Source organism: Sorex fumeus, unplaced genomic scaffold (genome assembly GCF_029834395.1).
Source record: "Sorex fumeus unplaced genomic scaffold, SorFum_2.1 ptg000110l, whole genome shotgun sequence".
Taxonomy (NCBI): domain Eukaryota; kingdom Metazoa; phylum Chordata; class Mammalia; order Eulipotyphla; family Soricidae; genus Sorex; species Sorex fumeus.
The window spans coordinates 4,491,733-4,518,119 of NW_026606167.1; the positions used below are offsets into that span (position 1 = coordinate 4,491,733).

Sequence of the window (26,387 nt, forward strand, 5' to 3'; positions counted from 1 at the left end):
GGTATGACCAAAAAAAAAAGCAAAAATAAATAAGAGAAGTGGATAAGGCCGGGCTCTCTGGGGACGGAGGCCTTTCGGTGGCTCTGTTGGTGGCGTTAGGAAAGTGGATGGATTGTCATGGCTGGTGAGTCATAACTGATGGCACCACCTGGCCAGTGAAGCAGAGAGATGCCAGCCAGCTCCTGTCTTTTGTCACGGAGTCAGGGGAGCGGTCAAGGCCTGTCCACCTTAGCCGGCCGCGAGCAATTTCCAGTTGCATGGTCATGTGGTAAATGGCTCAGCAGGGTGGCCTGGGTCAGTCTCTTTCCCAGTTTTGCCACCTCAGTACCCAGACTGCCTCTGCGTCAGCCCAGGATGCGGCTGGGTCATACTGCAGAGCCCGCTAAGGTGTGGGTTCCAGTGACTGGGTGGCCCCAGGGGGCCCATAACTTTCCAGCATTTCCGTTCACTCGAGGGGCTCATGCTGTGACCTCTGGGCACACCACGTGGTGGCCACTTTGCCAGTGTCCCGACACCATGTCCCCCAGAACATGCCCTTGACCACAGCAGCTGTGCAAAGACCCTTTCAGAGGGGACAGGTGGGCTGCTCGTGGCAGTCTCCCCGTGCCCGGCAGCCTGTGGTGAAGTTGCCAGCCCTGCAGAGCTGGGACCTGCCATCACAGCGGGGCTGACCCCAGCTTCCGCTTCTCCACACACCCCCCCCTTCCTGACTTGGTCAGGGGACAGCACCCTTGGTTTGCCTGTGGGGCGTTTCTTTATTTGCCTCTTGTAACTGTCGGGGTCACAGTCCCTGCTGCTGCTGGTGTCCCCCTCTTCCAGGTCTCTGCGAAGCCCCCTTGGCCCCTCGCCTGCCTCCCGGGGCTCTGCACAGAGCCAGGCCTGGCCCTTGGCAGGGGACCCTCCTGAGAGGTGGCCATGGGCTGGCCCCGCCCAGCTGCCCGTGCTGGGACCACCCGAGCTCCACACAGAACATCTCCTGATCGTTGCCCTGATCTGCGCCCAGATTCCTACACCCCATCTGCCCTTCTCACAGGTGTGCCTGGCATCTGTAAGGACGTCTTTCTGGGAGCTAGAGCGATAGCACAGCAGTAGAGCATTTGCCTTGCATGCGGCCGACCCGGGTTCGATTCCCAGCATCCCATAGGGTCCCCTGAGCACCGCCAGGAGTAATTTCTGAGTGCAGAGCCAGGAGTAACCCTTGTGCATCGCCGGGTGTGACCCCAAAATCAAAATAAATAAATGTATAATTTCTAAATAAAAAAGTCTTTCTGCATGGCCACGGGGCGTTCTGTCTGAGCGAGCACTGACCCTTCAACCCGTTTCCTTCAACCGCACACTCTTGCTGGTTCCCCACAGAGGACCCTGGAGCAGCGCCCAGGGGACCCTCTGTGGCTGTCCTACGCGTCACCCCACATCCCACTGCCTTCGGAACATCTGCAGTGAACGTTGTGGGGGACCCGAGCCAGGCGGCCCTGCAGCTCCCTGGCCCGAGGGTGTGGGGGCCCACGAGGGCACAGTCCTTGTCGCGTCTGTCTCAAGGTGCAGAAAGGGGCTGGGCCTCTTTCTCGGGGACCCAAGTGGGGCTTCTTGGCGCGGATTTGTAACATCAAAAGGGATTATCTGAGAACAAACTCATTATCCTTCATGTGTGAGTATCAACCCAATTTACAAAGGAGCGAAATTGAACATTGCAGTTAATTACAGGGACAGTTTCCGATGTGTGGGTCAATTAGGGCTCTAGGGTCGCCAGCAACAGAAACCAATTTCCCCCTCCATTAAGCAAAAAGGGTATTTCTGCGTGGCTGCCGGGGAGCGTGGCGATGGATGGAGAAGGGGCCCGAGGCGCCGGGTATCCCATGGCAGTAGCGGGATGGGGTGGATTCATCAGGCTCCAGGCCCAGACCCGGCTGAGGACGCGGGTGGCTCAGACCTCTGGGCCCCCTCTTGGGCCCACCCTGGCAGGGAGAGGCGGGGACGTGCCGTGGGAAATACCACCCGGCCCAGGTGGAGAGACATCAGCCGCAGTGGTCCCTCGAGAGAGATCGGCCACACGGTGGGCTGCGATTCCCCCTGAAGATGGGGTGCGGCATGGGGAGGGAGGCTCCGGCAGGCTCTTGGGACTGGCTGGGCCTGAAGCCCACTTCGCCCGGGGGCTGGGGAACCCTGCTTGGCGTGTTCTAGAGCCCCTCAGCTTCATGCCAGCCAAGCCTTTGCTCCTCCTCAAATGCTTCTGGAGGATTCCGGCTCCTTCTGTGGCAGGGCGGCTGGGTGGAGTGTGGGCGATCCCCCGCTCTCGTTTCTGCAGAGCTGAGAGTGGCGCCGGCCACTACTTCTGCATACGCAATCCTCTGCTGCCTCCAGGCTGGAAATACTCAGACAGTCATTTCGCCGTTAGTCGAGGTATGAATTATTTTTGGAGAACCAGGAGCCCCAGACAATCACTGCCAATGCGCCCCCTGCGCCCCACAATCCCTTTCGTGAACTCACACACACAAACACACATGCACGTACTCACGCACACACACACGCACGCATGCACACACATGCACACACGCAGACACACGCACACATGTGCACACACGCAGACACACACACATGTACACACACATGCACACACACGCGCACACACACAGTGGTCCTGCATGCCCAACTGTGCTTTCTCTCCATCCCGTCACCACTCCACTCGCGCCTGCCGAGGGTCCCCTGCTCACCGCCCTCACTCCCACTTCTCCGCTTCCTGCCTCGCACCTCAGCCGTCTGCCTGGTGGGTCAAGTCCGCCCTCTTGAGCCGTGCGGGGAGGGAAGCTCCCTCCAGTTTCCCGACGGCTTCTGCCCCAGAGCCCAGGAGCGTCTGTGCCGCAGTCTGAACTGCACCCCGGCGGTTCCAGCGTCCAGCTGCGGGGATTTGGGTCCTGGGGAGTGACCACCAGTGACTGCCTGTCCAGTCGCTCATGCACAGGGTCACCCCAGGGCAGCCGGGACTGTAGCAACAGAGCAATAGCGATGCCCCATGCTGGGGATGGTTGGATGGGGGCTGAGACGGGGGTCGGACAGGGGCTGGACGGGGGCTGAGATGGGGGTTAAGAGGAGGAGCAGATCCAGTGCCTGGAAGTCAGGGGCTTCTTGAACCCATGCCTCTGTGCCCCTTGGCTGCCCCTGGGGTGGGTGCCCGGATTCTGCTTGGGACTTTTCCATCTCTGCCGAGACGAACGTGCCATCTTGTTGAAGATGTGTTCCCATCTGTCCAGGTCCCTCTGAAGGCCAGAACCTGGCCACACAGCACAGCCTCTGTGGAGGCCTCCACCCTCTGGGGCTGCCGCCTCGCCTGGCGGGTAGAGCCCACCCCGCTGCCTGCTCCAGGGGTGCTTCCCCCTCCTGTCTCCCAGCCTCTTTTCCCCACACGGCGCTGTTGTGAGCTTCAGAAGCCATTGTTCCCTTTTCTGTCCCTTGCCTTTTGCTCAAACCTTTCTTGAGGGTGCAAATGTCCTCAGAGTTCTCATTCTCCCAGAATGCTTGTTCTCAGCAGGCGCTGGGATTCCACCTCTGTCTGTCTCTGTCTCTCTCGTCCTACAGCAGCTCTGGGAGTTGTGACCCCCCATGTTGCTCCCTTGGGGTGGACATTCAGGGAGAGTGCGGTTGCACACGGGGCAGTCAGCGGTTACAGAGGAATGGACAAGACCGTGGCCGGCCTCTGGCAAGCAGGCGCTCCCCCCAGGTTCTTCCAAGTACTCACCTCCTCGGGCTTAAAGTCAATATCGAAATTATTTTCCCGTCTTCCACTGTCCTCAGCTACTCTTGTAGGAAGGGGAAAAAAAAATCAAAACAAAACCCAAACACAGAGGGCGTTGGCGCAATCTGGTCTGACCGGCATGGAACTGAGCACATTCAACTGGCTCCCAATGCTGTGCCCATGCTGATTTGGTTCGCCATTGCCCTCCCTTATCCGCTTCTCATTACTGCATCTTGCGAAGAGGGGCATCCCTCATCCCTCGGAGACTCCGAATCATCAGAGTGATGTGACTTTGATGATGCTCTGCATCGGAAGTGAGGTCTGTCACAAAAGAACAATGGTGGGGGTGGCGGGGGGGGGGGGGAGGCGGGAGGGCAGGAGGTTTGGGGTTTTTTTTTCCTTTTTGGTTGTTGTTTTGTCTTAAGTTTCCCTTCTGTTCTCACACTTCGATAAGTCTAATTATAGCTCGCAGCCAACGTCCGTGTTTTTTTCCATTAATATGGCTGGCAGAGTCCCTGGCATCGCTCTGCTCTCTTGTGATTGATGCGTGGCTCTCGACCCAGGACAGCGAGCTGGCTTCTAGGTGGAAAGAAGATTCTGGAAGAGGATAGGAGCAGGTGTCATGTTGACTCTTCTCCGTCGTGACTGTTCCAGGCGACTCTGGGATGGAGCATTCCAGAGCCCGTCGTGGGGTTGCCTGGCCTGGTGCGTCTCCTGGGGTTCAGATGTTCTGGTCTCACCCTCAAACCCGGACTCCAGCATCCCCTTCCCAGCCCCCTGTGCCCTGCAGGGAGATCCCACGTGCTCGAGACTCTCTCCTCCTCCCTTCTGCTCGCTGCCTTTCGGCAAGTCTCTAACGTTGCTCAACGCCTCGGTCACCCCCCAGTGGTGAAGCGGGAGGTCAGGGCTGGTGGCCCTGAGCTCTCGCGAGAGTTGGGTGAGTGACGGCGTGCCGTGGGCCAGGCTGGGTGAGCAGACGGGCCGTGGAGGGGAGGCACGTTCGTCCCCCGCACCTCGCTGCTTTTACGAGTCTCGGTTCAGAGTTCAGTCCTTCACAGGAGCTGCGGAAGAGGTGATTACGCATAGGTGATTTAGCTTAAAGTAATTAATTTTTCTTCATTTTTTTTTTTTTGCAGGCTGACCATCTGTCAGCAAAGTGGCAGAAGGCTGTGCAATAGGACTGGGTGGAATTAAATTAGGAGATAAAAGCAATACTAATGGCCCCGCTCCAAATGCTCGCTCCAAACCTGCCCGTGCTGCTCCCCTGGCTCTGTGCTCCCGCTGCCCACATCTGGATACGCACCTCCAATGTCCATTTGCCCCCCAGCCCCATTTTTCTATAATAATCGGTGCCATGGTTTTAATATTCCAATCAGCTCCATCCACCGCTTCCCCGGCCCCTCCCTGCGGCGAACCACGGCCCAGAGACACAATAAAAAATGGATCGCTTGGCCGGCGGGCCGTGTGGTCTGGCCTCTGGCCGCTTGGCTGCACACTCCTTCCAGCCTCAGGGAGAGCAGGGTCCCTGCCCACGTCCACTCTGCCATGTACAGTATCCACGCCCCGTGGCCTCGCCTGGACCCACGCCAGTGGTCTCCTTGTGTCCCTTCTCTCTCTGTCTCACCTTCACTCGGTCCCGCCCTGCACCCCCGGGGCCATTTACTCTCCTCATTCTGCTGCCTCCGTGTACCCTGGCTTGCTGAGCAAACATCCTCTCAGCCCCCAAAGCAGAGGTCCAGGGGCCATCACCCCCCCCCGGCGGGCTCCATCCTCTCGTCCAGGAAGCTGGAGGCTGGGCTCTGTGGGGCATGGGGTCGCCTCTCTCGCAGCTTCCCGAGGTCCAGCTGCGGCTTTTGCATCTTGGGGTCCTCTAGGTCCTTGGACCCCTGTCTGATGGATATTCCCTGATGACCAGGGTGGGCGTGGGTGGCAGAGGGCAATGTTTGGGCTGCTCTGTGCGCTGTGCTGAGCACGTCCCAGCTCCATGCCTCCCCTTGGCTCAGGGACCCCAGAACGTGCTTTGTCTGTTTCCTTGATCCTCACCCTGTCACATCGCAGGAGGCCATCCAAAGCCAGCATCCCCGGGGCCACTGGGGAAATGGTTCCTTGGCTCCGGGGCTTTTGTCCCCACTGGTGGCCATGCCTGAATAGGTAGCTACCATCCCCCCATCTGCCTCCTCCTCTGCTCTCTGCTGGTGCCATGCCTCTTGGTGTCTGTGCCTGCCTACCACTGCAGAGAAGAACCCATCCCGCCACCTTGGGGTCCACTCTAGGGCCTCACCCTCATGGCTCCATACACGGTTCTCCACATTCTTGGCCCAAAGCAAAATGAAACCAGCCCCCGCCCCCCAGAGAACCCGCCTTCACCTGCAGAGAAGGCTGCATTCCCCGCGCCAAGATTGACTGTCAGCCCTGTCTTTTGGGGGTACAGTTCAGACCCTGGCTCTGGGGAGAGCCCACTTCCTGCGGCTCCCAATGGACCAAGGTTCAAAGCGTTCTAAAGAGACCCACCCGGCCAGAGTCCGCAGTGAGAAGGATCCAGTTGGCTGCGTAAAGGTGGCAGGGAAGGCCCCTCTTTTTCGTGCCAAGGGAAGCGAGGGTGCAAGGCTGGTTTGGGGAGGGTCTGAGCATTGCGCCCGGCCCTTCATACGGTCGTGGAGTTTCTTGCTCCTGGCCGGGCCCACAGCCCACATTTAGAATAAAGCTCCCAGGGAAAGCATCTTGTGGGGGCAGACAAGCCGTTCTTCATCTTAATTGGTGGTGGGGTCCCTTACCTAGCGCCGTCCCCTCCACTGGCCCCCAAAGTTGGCTGCATTGTCTCCTCTTCTTCTAGGAATCGTTACCAGCCCTGGCGGGTGATTTATAGTGGCTCCCCTCACGAATCCCACTGTTGCTAACGACGCCTTATTTTCCTATACAAATGGTTCTGGCTCTCCTTCCCGAGGACAATTAGCTAAGAAACTGGTCATAAATTACCGATAATGATCAGTTTGTCAGAGATGCCGCTCCGATTCGGGCTCTCTCTTCCATGGCAATTAGATAAAGTGTCTTTAATTGCTCAGAACAACAAATTGCGGTCATCCCCCCCCCCCCCTTAAAAAATATTCATGAAACCTTCCTGGAAATCAGGCAGAATAGCACCTTTCTCTTCCCCCCTGCCCCCCGCCCGCCTTTCTCCCGGAGCAGGGAAAGAGGAAGAAACATTTATCATTTACAAGACTTCAGAAATGTAATAAATGTGACAGTGTTTGCATGTTTCAAATAAGACGCCGGAGCTTTCCCGTCGCAGAGATCAGAGAGAAATCTGCCCGGGGTCTCCGTGCTTTCATGCAGGAAGCAGGGGTTTCTCCGGTGGATGTTTGATATTTTTTCTTATGATCACATCTCTCGTATTTGCATCTAAACCTTGGCCTGCACGTGTGACTTCTTTGAACCCGGGCGAAGGCTGGTATTTAATTCATAGGGTTTCTCGCTGTTCGGATGATGATTAGACCCCAGGATAGCTCTGTCTGCAGGGCCGTGGGCAGCCCTGAGCTGAGAAACGGGGAGGAAAGGATGAAGATGAGAGCAACATCAATGCGCAGAGACTGAAAACGCCTTGAATCGCCGGCCTCATTATCTATTATCTTATTGATAAGCTCGATCACGCTATTCATCGGTGTGGAAGTGGCCGGGCCTCATATTGGATTTCTCTAAAGGATGTGCGTCGTTCACCTCATTTCCCAGGCTGGTTTAAATTTAATCGGCTGCAGTGGGGCGCCTGAGTGGGATGGCGGGAATGTCGACGCCTTTGGGTGTCATCACGGTTTGTGGGTAACTCCTTCGGGTCTTTGACTGGACGTGGGGTTTGGGATGGTTCTTTTGCTCGGGTGCAGTGACTGTCGGATGGGCTCTGGTGGCTGAGATGGCTGGAGCCGTTTGGACACTTTGCAAGCAGGGTGATGCTTAGCAGAAAAGGCAGCAGCAAGCGAGGTCACGGAGGAAGGGGAGGTGTGGGGCGCCCCCTTGGATCTGCTACTTCTTGTAACGTCAGGGACCCTGTAACTAGCAGGGTCTGAGAGCGAATGATTCCTGTGGTGTCCGGGGAAAGGAATGTAGCAAGACCAAAAACAAACGTCAGAAAGGACCAGAGTTGACCCTGCAATCGGGTAGCTCCGAGTTCAGGTCTCAGGCATGGCTGAGTCTGAAGGTTTAGCGTCCTAGGAAACATTGTCCCCAGGATCTGCCTTGTTCCCAGGCTGAGACATGCCTCGGTGTCGGTGCGTGGACACGTGCGTACATGCATCCTGTGGCCACAGCTCAGAAATCCAGAGAAGACCCTGACTGGCCGATTTGAGTCATGTGCCAACTGCCAAGCGGCCGGGTGGCTTTCAGCATCAGCTGGCCGAGTGTCATCTCGCGCGGGGTCGGGCGGGCATGTGGGGAGGGGACGCAGCGGGGCCAAAGCTCCAGGGCATAGCTAGCAAGAGGCTGGGGACTTCTGCTGCAGATAGACGCAAGGAAGGAATTCGGGGTGGAACACAACGGAAACCAGAGGGGCCTTCTCTCCCTCACTCTCTCCCTCTCTCTTCCTCTCTCTCACTTTCTCTCTTCCCCTCTCTCCTCTCCCTTTCTCTCTCCCTCTCTCTTCCTCTCTCTCACTTTCTCTCTTCCCCTCTCTCCTCTCCCTTTCTCTCTCCCTCTCTCTTCCTCTCTCTCACTTTCTCTCTTCCCCTCTCTCCTCTCCCTTTCTCTCTCCCTCTCTCTTCCTCTCTCTCACTTTCTCTTCCCCTCTCTCCTCTCCCTTTCTCTCTTCCTCTCTCTTCCTCTCTCTCACTTTCTCTCTTCCCCTCTCTCCTCTCCCTTTCTCTCTCCCTCTCTCTTCCTCTCTCTCACTTTCTCTCTTCCCCTCTCTCCTCTCCCTTTCTCTCTCCCTCTCCCTCTCTCCCTCTCTCCCTCTCTCTCCTCTCTCTCTCCCTTTTCCTCTCTGTCTCTCATCTCTTTTGCTCGCTTGCTCTCTCTTCTCTCTCTCTCCCTCTCTCTTCCTCTCTCTCACTTTCTCTCTTCCTCTCTCTCCTCTCCCTTTCTCTCTCCCTCTCTCTTCCTCTCTCCCTCTCTCTCCTCTCTCTCTTCCTTTTCCTCTCTGTCTCTCATCTCTCTTGCTCGCTAACTCTCTCTCTCTCTCTCTCTCTCTCTCTCTCTCTCTCTCTCTCTCTCTCTCCCTCCCTCCCTCCCTCCCTCCCTCCTGGCTGTACACTGCTCAGCTGATCACAACTGCTGCCTCTGCCTTTCCTGAGGATTTTCTGACAGTTCTCAGCAGGGTCAGCCATTCTTGACTCTCTTGACTCACTGACCAACTCTCAGATTCTATGCCCAGTGGCCCCATCCTCACACCACTCTCATCTTTCCGTCTGGGGCCCCTCCTTCCTGCTCAAGGAACCCCTCCCCCCCCGCCCCCACCCCCACTCAGCCTCATGTCTGCTCCTCACGCTGAAGTTCAAACACTGGGTGTCTTTACGAATTCCATTTTTCTTGCTGGAGCCCAAATCAATTTCTGCTTCCTGTGTGTGCCTGTTGAAATGTGATCTTTTCTCCACGGCTTCGAATGTTTGACCTTTAATTTTCGTTTCTCCCAATCTGCGCCTTTCTTTGAAAGCTGGATACTACTTTGTGATTCGAGCTGGGGGCCCATAAGGATTCATGGCACTGTGTCTACCCCAGGATAAGCACTAATTCCAGAGTGTTCTCTGCAGACCAGATTACTTGGGCAACTGGGTCTCACTAGGACCCTGCAGTATGTCTGCAAGGAGATGTTGACATGGGTGTTGCAGAATGAGGAGGAAGAGGAGGGGGGATGAGGAAGAGGAGAAGGGGGAAGAGGAGATGGGGGAGGAGGAGGAGGAGTAAGGGGGAGAAGGATGGAGGAGGAGGAAGAAGGGAGGAGGAAGAGGAAGGGAGGAGGAGGGGGAGGAAGGAAGGGGAGGAGGAAGGGGATAGGAGGAAGAGGAAGAGAGGGGGAGGAAGAGGAAGGGAGGAGGAGGGAGGAGGAGGAAGAAGGGAGGGGGAGGAGGAAGGGGAGAGGAGGAGGAGGGCAATTTGCTGACATCAGCAGAGTGGTAGGCTTTGCTTCTGGGGGCAGGGTGTTGAGGGGTCGCCTCGGTGACCCTAAGTCACACAGCTGGGGGTGCAGGAGACTCTGCTCGCTTCAGACCAAGCTCCTGTCCACATCTACATCGCTCTGGTGTAGCTCAGAGTCCCCTCAGAGTCAGCCCTTCTTCCTTCATCCCCCGATGTGCGGCACCGGCCCTGTGTGCTCAGGACGTTTCCCTGCCCGAGCGTTTGGGCATCCACTCAGAGCCCGGCCTGTGGCTGCCTTCCCTTCTCTGTGGGGCCTCAGCCCAGTGGGGCAACACTCTGTGGCTCATCTCTAAATGCAGCTCAGTGCCACCCCCACCCCGGCAGGGCTGTGGGGGGATGGGAGAGGCTGCATGGGCTTCTGGGCTCCCCACATGGTCAGGCTCTTGGCGGGCGCACGGGAGTCATTCCTCGTGGCCGCTGGCCGTGCAGTCTGGAGTCTGTGGGCTGGACCTCGCTCAAATGTCCTCGTCCTCGAAGGCGTGGGTCTGGGGCTGGGGGCATGGGTATGCCCAGACGCGGGTATACTCAGTCCCGCGGTGGGAAGGCCAGCTGAGCCCGGAGCCAAGGCCAGCGTGGTCTGAGCTTTCCAGGGCTAGTGGTGGAGTGGGGACAGACACTCCCTCCCCCCACCCCCGCAGCCCTCCCGCGCCTGAATCGTCCTTCCCGTCCGACCTCATGCTCTGCCAGGCCCTTCTATGTCACTGCACTGGCCGTTGGGCAGCGGGTGAGGCTCTGGGCCCACGTCCTTCGGGCTCCCGTCTCCAGTGACCCCAGGGAGGGTCTTTGGGGTTTCCCAGGGTTGACCACTGGGGTCGGGGATTTCCTCTCCTTGTCCCCAGTTGGTTCCGAATATCTGTGAGCTCAGCCGAGAGAAAGTGGCAGGCCCCATGGGCTCATGGTGTCCCCAAGTCCTGCAGAGTTGTGTGCCCTGTCTGATCCCCCTTTTCTTCCCAGGAGAGTCGGGTCCAAGGCATGGCTGAGCTACACCAACATTGGAAAGGGGCGTGACACGAGGGGAAAGTGCTTCCTGTCAAAACTCTCATTCTGAGTTGCAGTCAGTGCTCTGAATACTGCTGCCAGGGGCTAAATGAGGGGCCACTTCCTCCTGCACTGGGGGGAGGGTCCCTCCTTTCTCCTGCAGTGGGATGAGGGTCTCTCCTTTCTCCTGTAGCAGGGGAAGGGTCCCCCTTCTCCCAGAGTAGGGGAGGGACCCCTTTCTTCTGCATTATGGGGAGGGTCCCCCTTTCTCCTGCAGGAGGTACATAGAGCTCTGGGTCAGGAACTTGCAGCCCTCCAGAGCCGGGGGGCTCCCTGGCAGCAGAAATCACTGATTCTCTGAAACTTGGTAAGGCGACCTGCAAGAGGGGAGCACGCCCAAACGTCGGCCGTCATTGAGGGTGGAAGGAGAAGCCGCCCCCTGGTGGTCAGGAGGTCTAGGTGTGGTCCTCGCCATCCAGGACCCTCCCTCATTCCAGGAGGCCCAGCTGAAGGGGCCCTTGGAGGGAAGGGGGGGTGTCTGGTGAGTGATTCCTTTACTGTTTAAGTGATGGCGCCCCTGGGAAAGGGGAGGAGAAACCAAGTTCCATATCCCCTTTCTCACAGAAATGTCTGTACGATATACAGACATACAGGCGCACCATTGTATTGGCCACTACATATATATAAAACACATAGTTTTCTATATAATTCATGTATACACAATTATACATAGTAACGCATATATACACAGTATCTATTTATCTGTATGTTGTTGTTTGGGGCCAGACCCAGCAGGATTCAGGGTTTCCTCCTGGCAGGCTCCAGATGTGGTCCCGGGCACCTTTTAGTAAAAAAAAGGCCCTCCCATTGATCATCGATTTGCTCGAGCGGGCCCAGTAACGTCTCCATTGGAGACTTTGTTGTTACTGTGTTTGGCATATCGAATGCGTCACGGGGAGCTTGCCAGGCTCTGCCGTGCGGGCGAGATCCTCTCGGTAGCTTGCCGGGCTCTCCGAGAGGGGCGGAGGAATCGAACTCGGGTCGGCCATGTTGGCTGCGTGCAAGGCAAACGCCCTACCGCTGTGCTATCGCTCAGTTCCGTGGCACAGGGTGGCCACCCGCCAAACCCCAGGCTGACTGCATGCAAGGCAAGTCTTCTGCCCGCTGTGCGCCTGCTCCAGCCCCTGTATGTACATGGCATGACACGGAATGTTCTCTAGGTGCTACAACACAGGCCAGTAACATTCATTCTTCTCCCACTGGCTCATGCATCAGGGGTGGAGAATCGCTTTGTAGAGAATCTCACCCCTTTTTGTGCACGTGTTATAGGAATACACAACATACCTGATCGTGTATACTGAAGAGTATCCCGCAAGACAGAACAACACGTATGGCACACCACGAGACACCTCATTCCTGCTCTCTCCTTGGGACGGTTTTCCAAGTAAAAGTAGTTATTTGGGGACCAGAACAGTAGCACAGCAGGGAGGGTGCTTGCCTTGCATGCAACCTGCCACGTCTGGCGCTGCGGGGCCGAGCCAGGGGAGGGCCGTCAGGGTGAAATCAGCACTCGAGACGCACAGGGCTCCGTCATTCAGGAGATGGCATGAATGCGTGCGTTTATTCAGAGCACAGGTACAGACTTAAGTATGTTTCCACAGCCCACCCAAAAGAGAGGACAGGGGGATGGGACGTGGGAAAGTGGATGGGACAATGAGCAGAGCCATGCACCGTTGGTCAGCCACCTGGTGACCCTTTCGACATAATGCTGTTGGTCGGAACGACCTGCTTTGATATAGCTTTGACATATCTGCAAAGATTGTGCTGTTCCTCATACATCATTTACAAATCATTTACGAGGGTGCATTTTCCCCAAACTGAAACGTCCTGTACTGGGAAGCTGCCCAGCTTTGAGCAGGACAAAGGGGGAATGAAAAATCAAGCGTTCTTTTACTTGGTCAGTAGGCAACACAACCGACCTGGGTTCAATCCCTGGAATCCCATAGGGTCCCCCGAGTACTGCCAGGAGTGATTCCTGAGTTCAGAGCCAGGAGTAACCCCTGTGCATCGTTGGGTGTGACCCAAAAAGCAAAAACAAACCAAAAAAAAAAGTAGTTTTTCTCCTAGTAAAAGTAAAGAATCAGCTGCCCCCAGCGACTTGAGAGCAACCCCAGCCTAAGCTCACGCCCAGGGAGGGGCCGGCCATGGCAGCGTCGTGCCCACCAGGGAAGCTCTGGTCTGTCTGTGTGAATGTTTCTGGGGCCCCTCTGACTCTCTGGGTCTGAGCAGTGCTAGGGCCAGAGGGGTCAGGGCCGTAACTCAATAGTCTCAGGGAGCCAGAGCCAGGAATGCAGAAGGGGCGCAGGCGGGCAGCTGGGGCTGGGGGAGCTGGGAACGCCCTGCCTGCCACTCAGTCCTCAGGAAGGGGGGCTTCTCGGGAGGGCTGAGGGTTCACACATGCCCCCAATGCCACTGTGCTTACCCTTCCTGTCACCCGGGGGGCAAAGCCGGGGCAGCGGGGGCTCTGGGGGAAGGTGCCCTGGAGATGGGGGACATAAGGGGACCAGCAGCAGATGGTCAGGGGGGTGGCCGAGGAGGCCGAGGGGTGCCCAGCGTTGCCCCAGAGAGCAGGCGACGATGGCTCTTTGGCTCAGGATCTTCAAGCTCTGGCATGGGGTGGGGAGTACCCGGGGGTCCCCCAGAAGTGGGAGCAGAGGCAGACACATGTCTGGGGGGATGGAGGCCGAGAATGCTGCTGCTGGCTTGGGGTGGGGCGGGGTTCTAGCCCCATGTTTTGGATAGGAATCCACACTCCTTCCCCAAAGGCTGGGCCAAATCATGTTCCCAGCAGGGGTGGGTGAGGGTGAGTGAGGGTTTCTTTCTCACTGCAGGGGATGGAGCCACCGCAGGGTGGGCCCCAGGACCTGGTCTAGGTGGGCAGCTGCTCTCGAGGTCCAGGGCTGACACCGTCCTCCCTCCCTCAGCAAGAACTGAGCAACATAGAGGGCCCGGATGGGGAATCAGTCTTCAGGGGCACTCCTGTCCCGCCCCCAACGCTCTGGCAGTCTGGAGTCGCAGGGCCAGATTCTGAGCCCTTCCGGTGGGTTACCCAAGAGCCCCATGCAGAAAGGGGGCCCGCGGCCTTAGTTTCCCTTTCATCCTGGTCTAGTGGGTCAGATCAGCGGGTTCGGAGTCCAGGGATAGCATCAGTAGGGCAGTGACGGAGGAAGAGACAGAAGCCCAGTTCTTCCTGTGTGGAAGCTTGTTGGCTCTGCTGGAGGGGGAGAGAGAGAGAGAGAGAGAGAGAGAGAGAGAGAGAGAGAGAGAGAGAGAGAGAGAAAGAGGCAGAGAGGGAAAAAGAAAGAGGGAGAGGGAGAGAGAGAGGAGAGAGAGGAAGAAAGAGGGGAAGGAGAGAGGGAGAGAGAGGAAAGAGGAGAGAGGGAGAGAGGGAGGAAGTGAGAGAGGGAGAGAGAGGGAGATAGATAGGGAGAGAGAAAGAGGGAGAGGGAGAGAAGAGAGAGGGAGAGGGAAGGAGAGAGGGAGAGGGAGAATGAGAGGGAGAGAGGAGAGAGGGAGAGGAGAATGAGGGAGAGAGGGAGAGTGATGGGCAGAGGGAGAGGGACAAAGGGAGAGAGGGAGACAGTGCCAGCGAGGTGTGTGCCCTTGGTGGTCTCACAGCTACCCGTCAACCCCCACGGCCTGGCCTCCTTGTACAAGCACCCCCAACCTTTACTGCAGGCTCTGGCTGGGGGGGCATCTCTGGGTGGGTCCCCGTTAAATTGGCTGCCCCGACACTTGCGCTGTGGACACACAGAGGACGGGAAGGTGAACACCGTCGTCCTGCATCCCCGGACTCGTCCCTGAGACCAGCCACGCCTCCATCCTGCCACCGGGAGCCCAGGCGGGAAGCTTGAGAGCTGAGAAGAGCCGGGCTCCCGGCGGCCGTGGGGATCAGCTAAACCTTCCTCCGTCTGGCCAGAGCTTAGCCCTTGCATCTCTGGCGCTTGGGCAGAGTCCCCCGTAACACCCAGCTTCACTGAACCTGTGCTCCTTCTCAGCCGCTTCCGCCTCCTCCTCCCGGATTCCGGGTGCAGGCAGAGCCGCCCTCATCAGCCGGCGGAGACTTTATTAACTAAAGGTTCATTTGTTCTTCGAGTGACACAATCTCTTTGGAATTGCCAGATGTTATTCGTCTCTCTTACTGGGATGGCGGCAGATGCAGGAGGCGGTGAATAGATATTGGGGGGCGGCTGGCTTTGGTCTTCTTCAACCAAGGGGTGAAGCGCGGACAAGTCTTAACACGAACCAAGGAAGTCCCCGGTCCCCAGAGCCCAGCGACCCTGAAAGCTGGGCAGGTCTTGCTTGGGGGTGGCTTGTGACAAAGCCCCTTCTAGAACTTGTGCAGAAAAGAAAGGACATAACCCCCCTTCCACCGAGACCGTCTTAGCGGCAAATGCGGCAAATCACTTCGATGAGGTGGGCGCCCCGAAACATTTGCATTTCCAAGGGAAATCAGCCGATAATGAACGTGGGGGAAATTTCATCCGACTTTGGACCAGAGAGGTCCGGCAGCAGCAGAAGCAGGCGTTTCTCCCTCGCTCTTCACCTTCCTGGTTGTGGGGCTGGGGGTTCCCCCACCTTGGTTCTGAGCCAGGAGTCTGGGGACACTTCTCTTCCCCGCGTGATCGCGGCGGGAGGTTTTGTCATCCCGCGTGGAGGCCGGCGTTCAATATTTATCACAGGGAAGAAGCAGAGAGAGTCATCTGTCAAAACAGGCCTTCTGGAATCGCCAGGCCCCAGTCTTCCGGCTGAGGCCTGACACCCATGAATGAAGATTAAAAATAGGGTGTAGAGCCGCCCAGTGCCTTCTGCAGCGGGGGGCCGCTCGGGCCCGCTTTGATCATAATTGCTAATAATTAGGCTCAAATCGTGTTACATCAAGGAACGGGGAGATGACCCCGGCCGGGCGCGAGGATTTTGCAGCGCCCGCCACCAGCTCTCATTTATTACTTTTGTCACCGGGGCCTGCGATTTAAGAGCCTTTGCCACCGTCGTCTCTGGGAATCTGTGGAATTATTAGAAGTTGGCAGCTGTCTGTTGTTTAGAAGAGGTGGAAGGAGGAAGTGCTGCGGGGGGCTGCTGTGTGCTGAGAGGCTGGTTAAGGACCTCTGATTGATCCACGCTCCCTCCGCAGCGCTCTCCTCCTCACCCTGCCCGCCCTCTCTCCCTCTTGGTTTTCCTCTCCCTCCTCCCTCGCTCTCCCTCTCTCTCCGTCTCTCCCCCTCTCTCTTCCTCTCTCTACCCCCTCCCTCTCCCTCCTCTCCCTCTCCCTCTCTCTCTCCCTCTCTTACTCTCTCTCCTTTTCTCTCACCCTCTCTCTCCCTTTCTCTCTCCCTCTCTCTCCCTCTCTCTCCCTCTCTCTTCCTCTCCCTCTCTCTTCCTCTCCCTCTCTCTTCCTCTCCCTCTCTCTTCCTCTCTCTCCCTCTCTTCCTCTCTCTTTCCCTCTCTCTCCCTCTCTCTTCCTCTCCTTCCCTTTCTCCCTTTCTCTCTCCCTCTTTCTCCCTCTCTCCCTCTCTCTCCCTCTCTCTTCCTCTCCCTCTCTCTCTTCCTCTCTCTTCCTCTCCCTCTCTCTTCCTCTCTCTCTCCATCTCTCCCCCTCTCTCTTCCTCTCTCTACCCCCCTCCCTCTCCCTCCTCTCCCTCTCTCTCTCCCTCTCTTACCCTCTCTCCCTTTCTCTCGCCCTCTCTCTCCCTCTCTCTTCCTCTCTCACCCTGTCTCCCTCTCTCCCTCTCTCTCCCTCTCTCTTCCTCTCCTTCCCTTTCTCCCTTTCTCTCTCCCTCTTTCTCCCTCTCTTCCTCTCTCTCCCTCTCTCTTCCTCTCCCTCTCTCTTCCTCTCTCTCCCTCTCTTCCTCTCTCTTTCCCTCTCCCTCTCTCTTCCTCTCCCTCCCTTTCTCCCTTTCTCTCTCCCTCTTTCTCCCTCTCTTCTTCTCTCCCTCTCTCTTCCTCTCCCTCTCTCTTCCTCTCTCTCCCTCTCTTCCTCTCTTTCCCTCTCTCTCTTCCTCTCCCTCTTTCTCCCTCTCTTCCTTTCTCTCTTCCTCTCTCTCTCCCTCTTCTTCCCTCTCTTCCTTTCTCTCCCCTATCTCTTCCTCTCTGTTCTCAATCCCTCTCTCCCTCTCTTCCTCTCTCTTTACATCTCCCTCTCTTTCTCCCTCTCTCCCCCTCCCCTCTGCCTCTCTCTCTCCCCCTCTTCCCCTCCCTTCCCTTCTCTAGTCCCGCCATACCTTCTCCTCTCTTTTTCCCTCGCTCCCTTCCCCCTTTGCCTCTCTCTTCTCTCCCCACCCCCCACCCCCACCCTCATGACTCTGGGGGCCCACACCGTCCTTTCTCATCGCCCGTAGTGGCCACGACCGTGCTGACCGGTCTCCCTCCCCCTCAGGATAAATTCGTCTGCTGGAAGGCTCAGGGCTCCATTTCAAGGCCCCGTTGCGTTTGCCGATGCAGCGTGGTTAGAATGCGAAGGGGCGGGCGGGCCAGCCAGCTGAGCGTGTGGGGCCGGTGGTGCCTGCCCTTCAGCAGCTCATGCCCAGTGGTGCTGCGCCTGCCACCCTGCTCTGGTGGGCCAGCTGGGCCTCTGCCCTGGGGGGAGGGGCACGCTGTGTCCGTGGAGCCTTGCCCGCCCTCGTCTCTGCCTGGGGACGTTTCTCTGAGTCTGCCCAGGGACCGTGATGCTCGGACTGGCTGAGGGTGCGTCCACACCCAGTCTGCCTGGGCACCGAGGCGCGTGTGCGCTAGATGGTGTGTGTGTGGGGGGGGGTAGCCAGGCCTCCCGCTGGGGCGGTGCCCTGTGGTGTGGGGGTGGGCAGGGCCTCCTGGGGGTGGGCTCCGGGCAGCAGCTCCCTGGGGAAGTGCAGGAGTTTGTCTGGGTCAGGGCATTGAGGACAAAGCAAGCTCGCTGTGGGTGACCCCCACCCGCCTGCTGGGAAGGGCACGGTGTAACTCTGGGACCTTCTCATGGCTTCTGGAGAGGGGGTGGGGATGGGCTCTGGCTCCGAACAGGGCCGTATCTGTCACGCCAGCTGCGCCCAGTTGCCAAGTCACTAATGCATCAACAACGCGAAACTCCACTGCGGAAGTTCCCCCTTCTCTGTTGGTCTGTGTGTGTGTGTGTGTGTGTGTGTGTGTGTGTGTGTCTGTCTCTCTCTCTCTCTCTCTCTCTTTGTCTCTCCATCTCTCAGTCTGTCTCTCCTGCCTCTGCCAGTCTCCCTGTCTGTTTCTCTGTCTCTCTCTCTCTCTATCTCTGTCTCTGTCTGAATGTCTTTCTCTGTCTCTCTGTCTCTCTATATGTCTGGCTCTGTCTGTCTGTCTATATCTCTGTCTCTGTCTCTCTGTCTCCTTGCTGTCTGTCTCTGCCTCTCTATCTGTGTGTGTCTACCTCTCTGTCTCTGTCTGTCTCTCTGTCTCTTTCTGTCTCTCCAGCTCTCTGTCTCTGTTTGTCTCTCTGTCTGTCTCTGTCTCTGTCTCTGTCTCTGGTCTCTCTCTCTCTCTCTCTCTCTTTCTCTCTCTCTCTGAGGGCATTCTGCTTCTGTTCTTATCCTCAGCCCTGCACTGCTCTGGGCCAAATGATCATTTCTCATCCCAGCTTCTTTGCATTTTTCATTTGTAAATTTTTGGGGGGAGACCGCACTTGGTGGCGCTGGGGGACCACGCAGGCCTGGGGACCGAACCTGGGGCACCCACGTGGGCCTGCCCTCAGCCCTGTGATCCGTCTCCCTGGTCCTTATTCATCATCAATAAACATCTTTTTCTTGCAGGGGTTGGGGGATGCTCAAAAATGCCCCCTCTCCCTCCTGGGGGTGGGGTTCTCATCCGGAATTCCTGCTCTGCCCCAACCCCAGTCACTTGAATGAAGGAGAGTCTCTCTGTCTCGGAGCAAGTCCTCTTCTTCCTTTAGTACTCTGTGTGGGTCAGTGTGCATCTTCACGTGCTAGGCATGTGTGTGTGTGTGCACGGTGGTTCACGTGGATGATCCGTCGATCTTCCCGTCTACTTTTGCTCATTCGGGAGCCGTCGGTGAGCAAGCAGGCAGACCCCATGAGGAGTGAGTGCAGTCACATCATAAGAGGAACCTTTGTGTGCGTGACACTCTAGAGGGAAAGGAGAGAAGGGGCAGAGAGGGGCAGAGAGTCGAGTGAAAGTGGAGGGAAAGGGCCGGAGCGATAGCACAGCGGGGAGGGTGTTTGCCGTGCACACGGCTGACCTGGGTTCAATTCTCAGCATCCCATATGGTCCCCTGAGCACCTCCAGGAGTGATTCCTGAGTGCAGAGCCAAGGAGGAACCCCTGTGTATTGCCGGATGTGACCCAAAACAACAAAAAACAAAAAAAGTGGAGGAAAAGGCTTGGAGGGGGAGCCCATGGGGAAGGTCGCCCTTCAGCCCTGAGTAGAAGCAGAGAAAGGAGTGAGCCAGGTGGGTATTTGGGGCAAGAGTTCTGGAAGCAGGGAAAGCTGTCAAAACGGACGGTGTCTGGTGTAGGATGACCCTGTGCAGAGAGAACCAACAGGGGCCCAGAAAGGCAGAGCAGAAGGAGCAGGGAGTTAGTGGGGTGGGGGGGCAGCGGGAAATCGAGGCACCATCATTCGGGAACTTTTGTAAAAATAGGAGCTTGATTTCTGTGGGTGACTTGGACCCCTGCATGGAGACTCCTGTCCCAGATTCCTTTATTGTCCATAGACAGAGACGTGGGTCCAGGGGGGCCTGGAGTAGCTCGTGCCCTTTCTTTCTCCAGCCCTGGGCATGTGATGGTTTGATAAAGGGTGTCCTGGGAGAGGATGGAGTGGCCGCAGAGCATGGCGAGTTGGTGTCAGCCAGCGTGCATCTCTAATTTTTTTTTTTGATTGTTGGGTCATACTCAGTGATACTCAGGGGTTACTCCTGGCTCTCCATTCAGGAATTACTCCTGGCGGTGCTCAGGGGAGCATATGGGATGCCGGGGATTGGAGCCGGGTCAGCTGCGTGCAAGGCAAACGCCCTCCCAGCTGTGCTATCGCTCCGGCCCCAGCGTGCGTCTCTCAGAAGCTAGCACACTCCATCTCAACATCTACCTCATTCATCCCTCTCAAGGTTCCCTGAGCACAGCCCCTGCCGATGGCTAGAGCCCAACCATCCTCTGCAACCATTCGTCATTAGCCCCATTGAAAAGTGTGGTACTTGAACTTTGCCCTTTCCAGCAAAAAAAGAAATGGGTGGCAACTTTGGAAGCCTCCCCTCCTTCCTGCACTCATGCTTCGTGGCCAAGTGGATGGCTGCAAAGTCTCCCTGTGGTGGACCGGAGTAATGATTCGTGGGACAGTGACCGCCCGAGGCTGGCTGAGGGTTCCAGTCTGCCGGGTCAGTGGCCCGTGTTTGCAGCATTAGTATGCATGCATTCCAAAATACATATTTACCTGGTGGTCTGTAACCGTTCGGCAGAACTGGTACCATCTAGAAAGTAAATAACATGTTTTTCAAAATGAGAGTGTGTACCAGATATGTGTTTACCCAACAGGCTGTGACCGTTCTGAAGAAACCTTTCCACCCTTCATTCGAGCAGGCTGCCTTGTGAATGTGGTTTTAATAGCGTTGCATATGAACAGAATGTATAAAGAAGATGGGCAATATTTAGAAGGGAGAGGGTCTGTCTCGCAGCAGAAGCCAATATTAGGAGGAAAATTTGATGCACTTGCAGAATCTTTCTCAGCTTTTCTCCCCCCCCCCCCCCACCGCCTTTGCATTTCGTCATTATCTTTTATAAAGTCCTGGAAGACCAGAAGTTGATAATATAGGGAGCGTGCTTAAGTGGTTTTAATTCTAGGCAACATTCTATGATTTCACAAACGATTGGGGTACGGAAAACATCTCACCTCCAGGCAAGCAATGTTAAATAATGACACTGATATTATATCGGCTGTGTACAAAGCAAGTGCCCTCCCCTCTGCACTATCTCTCCAATCCCTCAGTAGGAAATTTTTTAAAGGGACACATTTAATTTTGCAGGTCTTTACCAATGCATAAAGAATAATTTTCTGCCAATTGTGGAAGTTGCCAAATTTTGGAAGGCCCGCTTTCTTTCATTATATCGGTATCCTATTTGTCTTCTCACCTGCTGCTTTATTATTTAATTTTATTAAATTCTGGAGACAAACTAAGCAAATATGAATTCTCTCCATGAAGCAATTCCTTCAGAAATAATTGCTAACATTGCGATATTTATTTAGCAATGGTTTCTATTCCAAATAAAAATAGTAAAATCATAAGTATCTATTTTTGGGGGAAAAAAAAGAAAATATCTCTAGGGGCCAGTGTTTTGACTGCTCATATAAGGGCCAAGAAGAATCCCGCAGAATGCTGGATCTGGGTGTTGAGTCTCTGAGGATCACATTGGAGCAGGCATCACAGCACCTGGACGGCCCGAAACAAGCCCCGCACACTCATTTCACAGTAGAAACACCCTAGACAGGAATGGTTTTGCCTGTGATGCCCGGGAGCCCAGCCAGTTCTCTGAGTCATTGCCTTGTTGGGGTGGAGTGTCTCCTTGGCCTCCATCACCACCACAGCTCAGCCTGTGGTTGCCCACAGAGACACAGGTGGGACCCAGAGCTCATGGGTGGCTGCGTAAGGCTGAACTCAGAACTTGTGGCCCTGGAACTCACAACCTGAACATTTACTCTCTGAACCCAGGTGAGTCCACTCAGTCCCCTAAGGCTTGGTCACCTCTGTCTGGTCTGTTATCTGGTCTCTCCCAGCCTTGAGATGGAGGTGAGTGTTTGGCATGTGATGGTTCAATAAAGGGCGTCCTGGGGGTGATGGACTGGTCACAGGGCATGGTGAGTGGGGCCAACCAGTGACTCACAGCGACAGATTGGGGTGAACGTTAGCCCCCGCCCGAGGAGATCTCTGTGAGCGTGCCAGTGTGTTATTAATTCCAGCTTTTGAGAACCGGACACTCGTCAGGCTTTTTGGGTCACACCTGGTGATGTTCAGGGGTTCCTCCTGGCTCTGCACTCAGAAATTACTCCTGGCATTGCTCGGGGGACCCTATGGGATGCTGGGAATCGAACCCGGGTTGGCCGAATGCAAGGCAAATGCCCTACCCCTAGTGCTATGGCTCCAACCCTCTGGACACTTGCCTGAGAGCATGTCCTACCCTTATCTATTTCCTGTTCCCACTGCCTGACTCTCCTCGACTGGGGTCTGCTATGACCAGATGTATCCAGCCCCACCCCATCCACCTGAGCTATGGCAGGGAGCGGGAGAAGGGGAGGTGACATGGGCCAGATCACCCGCGGTTTGGCTCAGCTGCGAAGGAAGATGCCGGTCATGTCCTGGACATTCCACTCGTGGACGCTAAGGGGCTCTGCAAGTTCCCAGAGAGCCTGAGTGCTCTATGAATGCTTCCGTTGGCCAGGGAGAAAGCAGTGGCGAGTCTAGAGGGCCTTCCTTGGAGCCACATTGGCAGGGGCCTGGGGGCGTCTGCCCCTTCCATTTCCTCTGGAGGTGCCTCTTCCACGTACGTAACTCTCTGTTGCCTCCGTCCCTTATGGCTCTGGGCATATGAAGACTCTGCTGCACTCCTTTATTTTTTCTTTTTTGAATTTTTTTATTTTATAAGGGGGTACACAATATTTGATTACTTTTAATATTCAAACACCAACTCCACCACCATGACACCTTCCCACCACCATATTGGGGATGTTTCCATCCCAAGCCACAATCCCTGTCCCGAAGCACAACCGAAAGAATATACTTTGTATTGTCTGTCATGGAAAACCGCTGAAAATGCTACCAAAAAAAAAAAAGTGTCCATAGAGGAGACAGAGTCAAGATTGTTCCATTTTGGCAGGAGCCATTGCGACATTCTTTAGAATATCACTAACATGTTGTTAAAGGTTGAGTGATGTCAGCTTTCATATATATATAGTAACGTCTCCATTGGAGACTTTGTTGTTACTGTGTTTGGCATATCGAATACTCTCGGTAGCTTGCCGGGCTCTGAGAGGGGCGGAGGAATCGAACTCGGGTCGGCCATGTTGGCCGCTTGTAAGGCGAACACCCTACCACTGTGCTATCGCTCCAGCCCCATATATATATATACATATATATCTGAAACTATGTATATTTGCACATATATATATATATTTCCCTCTATGACTGGTTGCCTACTATTTGAACTCCATCAAATGTGGCGTGGTACTAATGGAGAATGGCTAGGGAGTGTCTTATGATGTGTTGTGTGGCCGTGAATGTGGCCACGCGGTCCAGGATCTGCTGCAGTTCTTCAGTATTTCTTGCCAGGATCAGACCATTTTGTTGGGCCGAGCACCCTTGACTGATCCCCAGGTCCCCTTTCCTGCTCCCCAGGTGTGTTGTTCTGTGACGTGCTTGCCACAGCTTACCCGTATACTTCCTTGTGGGCTCGAGGTCATCTGCACAATGCTGCCAGAGGTTCCTTCCGGGAGACAGACATACTTTCCCACCCTGAGGTCAGTTGTGTACGTTTCCTGTGCGCCCGACTCTTCATTGATTCTGCACCATTCCCGCTACTCTGAGACTCACCAGACAATGCAACATGCATGCCCCAACGGAGTCACTGTCAGGAGCGTTATTAATTCCTAACGGTTTGAGAGAGAGCCGGATGCTGGTCTGAAAGCATGTCCGACCCTTAATCTATCATACGTGCTCAGAGCAGCCCACTAAGTCGCCCTGCATGTCATTGCCCTCTTTAGATGAGAGACTGGCGTTAGGAGGACACCCCCTCCCCACAGCAGACCAGGGGGTCCCTCGGAACCCCTCCTGGTCCTGCCCCCGCCATGTAGGGAATTGGGTGGGTAAATAAAGAGGTGGTCCCACAAGAATCGACAGCAACTAGCAATTATATTCATGAAAGCACCGGGAATAATTTTCGGAACCAGAAACTTCCATCTTCTGTAGGAGCCACGTGATAATACGTTCCGTAGAGAATTCTTCTCACTGGAGGAAGGAAAAGCAGATGCAAAAGGCATGCGCACATGAGGGCCTCTGGGTGGAAGGAACACAATTGCAGACTGACTCATTGCCCTGAGAGAGAGCGGGATGACGTGTTTCAACACGGCCAAGAGTCTTTGAGAAGGATCCCACGTGACACCATGAATCCTGCTTCGACGTGGGTTGAAGAACCTACAGTTGTCTTCCTCACTAGAAGCAGAATCCCTCAGCAGACAGGAGTGGCATTAAATCAGACTTTTTCAAGTCAGTCTTCAAAAAAAGGAGAGAGAGAGAGAGAGAGAGAGAGAGAGAGAGAGAGAGAGAGAGAGAGAGATATCGCCTGAATTTTGTAAGGATGCAGAGTCTCAAGAAAGTGACCCATGAGGAAATGAAATGCAGTTAAGTAACCCTTCTGAGGGTCCACAGTATGGCTGGTAGATAACAACACTGACAAAAGCCACAAATCCAGATTACACGCTTGTGTGTCTGGGACTTTGCAAAAGCCTTTAGTATATCAACAATTAAAGGATCATATAGCTGGACAAGATCTGAGGGTTAAAAGTAGGTAAAAGGGATATTCTTGATAACCTTCCAGTATCAAGACTGCAAACCACAATGCCCAAAAGAGGAGAGAGAAGGAGAATGAGAGAAACAGAGAGAGAGGAAGAGAGAGACAGAGACAGAGACAGAGAGAAAGTGCCTGGCACAGAGACAGGCAGGGGGTGGGAGGTTGGGGGTGATGGGAGGGAACCTGGGGACACTGGTGCTGGGAAATGGACACGGGTGGAGGGACAAGTGTTGGAATAGTGTGCAATTGAAATCCAGTCATGAACAGCTTTGTAAAAAAATTATTATAAAAAAGAAATAAAATTGAACTACAACAACAAAAATCTCAAAACATGCCTCAGCCTTCCACCGTCTGCCTCTTTCCAGCTCCGTGCCCATATATTCCCCAGACCATCGCCCCTTGGCTGCAGTGTCCTGCTAACCGGCTCTCCTCACCCCTCCTTTGGGAGCACTTCAACCCTCCCCCACATCACCACCAAGGGCCCTCCCGTTGATCATCGATTTGCTCGAGCAGGCCCAGTAACGTCTCCATTGGAGACTTTGTTGTTACTGTGTCTGGCATATCCAATACTCCCGGTAGCTTGTCGGGCTCTCCGAGAGGGGCGGAGGAATCGAACTCGGGTCGGCCATGTTGGCTGCGTGCAAGGCAGACGCCCTACTGCTGTGCTATCACTCCAGCCCGCATCACCAAACTGCTTTTGAATGAACATACCTGACCCGGCCTCCCCCTCCAGGGGCTCTGCACTGCCTCGTGGGCATGCCCCACTATTTTAAGTCTCTGCGGGGATGTCCCCTGCTCTCCTGGGCTATGCTTCCCCCCACCCCCCGTGATGCCCCCCCGTGAGGGCTCTGTTGCTCTCAGGGCTTGGTTTCTCTTCCCTCCATTGTCTGAGGCTCTCTGGCGTATCCCACGACTCTTCTTTGCATGGCCCACTTGTCCTCTCCCCAGGAAGCTCTCTCGACCACCCTTCTGCGCCTGGATCCAATCTTACCACCAAGCATGCCTCTTCCCTGCCTCGAAATAGTGTGCACTGTCTCTGGGCTGTTTGGTTTCCTGTCTCCCTTGCAAGTGTGTGAGCCAGGCAGGAATCAGCACCATCCTTGGCCGTCCTGTGACTGAAGTGGTGTGGGTGCGCGGCTGTCCCCAGGAAACCCCGCGCACGTAGCAGTCTCTTTCTGTCACTTTCAAAGAATAGCCATGACACCTCTCCCCCCGCACAGTCAAGTACAAAATAAGTGCCTGCTTCCCCCCCCCCATTAGCAAAAGTCCTGAACGAAACAACACAAATAACTTTTACCAGCTTGCCTCTGGTTTACGACCCTGAGTGAGGGTTGGGAGTGACCACAGCACTGTCGGAACTGCAGCCTGGAGGAAGGTCAGAAAACGAAGGACGAACAGGTCCTGCTTCACTCATGTGAGAAGCGCCCGCTTCCGGAAGTTAAAGAGCGTTTGCAGTGGGAAGGGGTCTGCGTGTGCTAGCAAGACGCCACTTCCCACCTGGGGGCGGAGGCCTGGAAGGGGCCGGAGTGTCAGGGATCATGTCCCCTGGGAAAGGGTGGGGGGGGGAGGGGGGAAGGCCAAGGAGCTGAATGAGATGTCAGTCAGGGTGAAGCCAGAGATGCTGCAGTAACAAACAGCTCCAGGGCAAGGACAAATGCTGATTTCTCATGTGTCTTGGGCTAGTTGCGTGTTATGTATTCTCTCCCTCCCTCTGTTTCTCCCTTCCTCTCTCCCTCCCTCTCTCCTTCCCTCCCTCTCTCTTCCTCTCTCTCCCTCTCTCCCTCCCTCTGTTTCTCTCTCCCTCTCTCCTTCCCTCCCTCTTTCTCCCTCCCTCAGTTTCTTTCCTATTCTCTCTCCCTCTCTCTTTCCTGCTCTCTCTCCCTCTATCTCCCCGCTTCTCTGTTTCTTTCCTTTTCTCTCCCTCCCTCTCTCCCCGTCTCTCCCTCTCTCCTTCCCTCTCTCTTTCTCTCTCCCTCCTTCTTTCTCTCCTTCTC

The 26,387-nt window shown here is 55.6% G+C and overlaps 1 protein-coding gene across 4 annotated transcripts in view; it reads left to right on the plus strand.

Moving 5' to 3' along the window:
• The window catches only part of RBFOX1 (RNA binding fox-1 homolog 1), a 1,027,611-nt gene that overhangs the window by 143,746 nt on the left and 857,478 nt on the right, over nt 1-26,387 (plus strand). The window contains exon 1 of one of the 4 annotated variants that reach the window (XM_056135036.1): nt 14,639-14,650. The exons of the other annotated variants lie outside the window; for them this stretch is intronic. The gene's annotated coding sequence lies outside the window, so the exon portion shown is untranslated. Of the gene's footprint in view, nt 1-14,638; nt 14,651-26,387 lie in introns of those variants that run through there. 4 annotated transcript variants of the gene reach the window in all.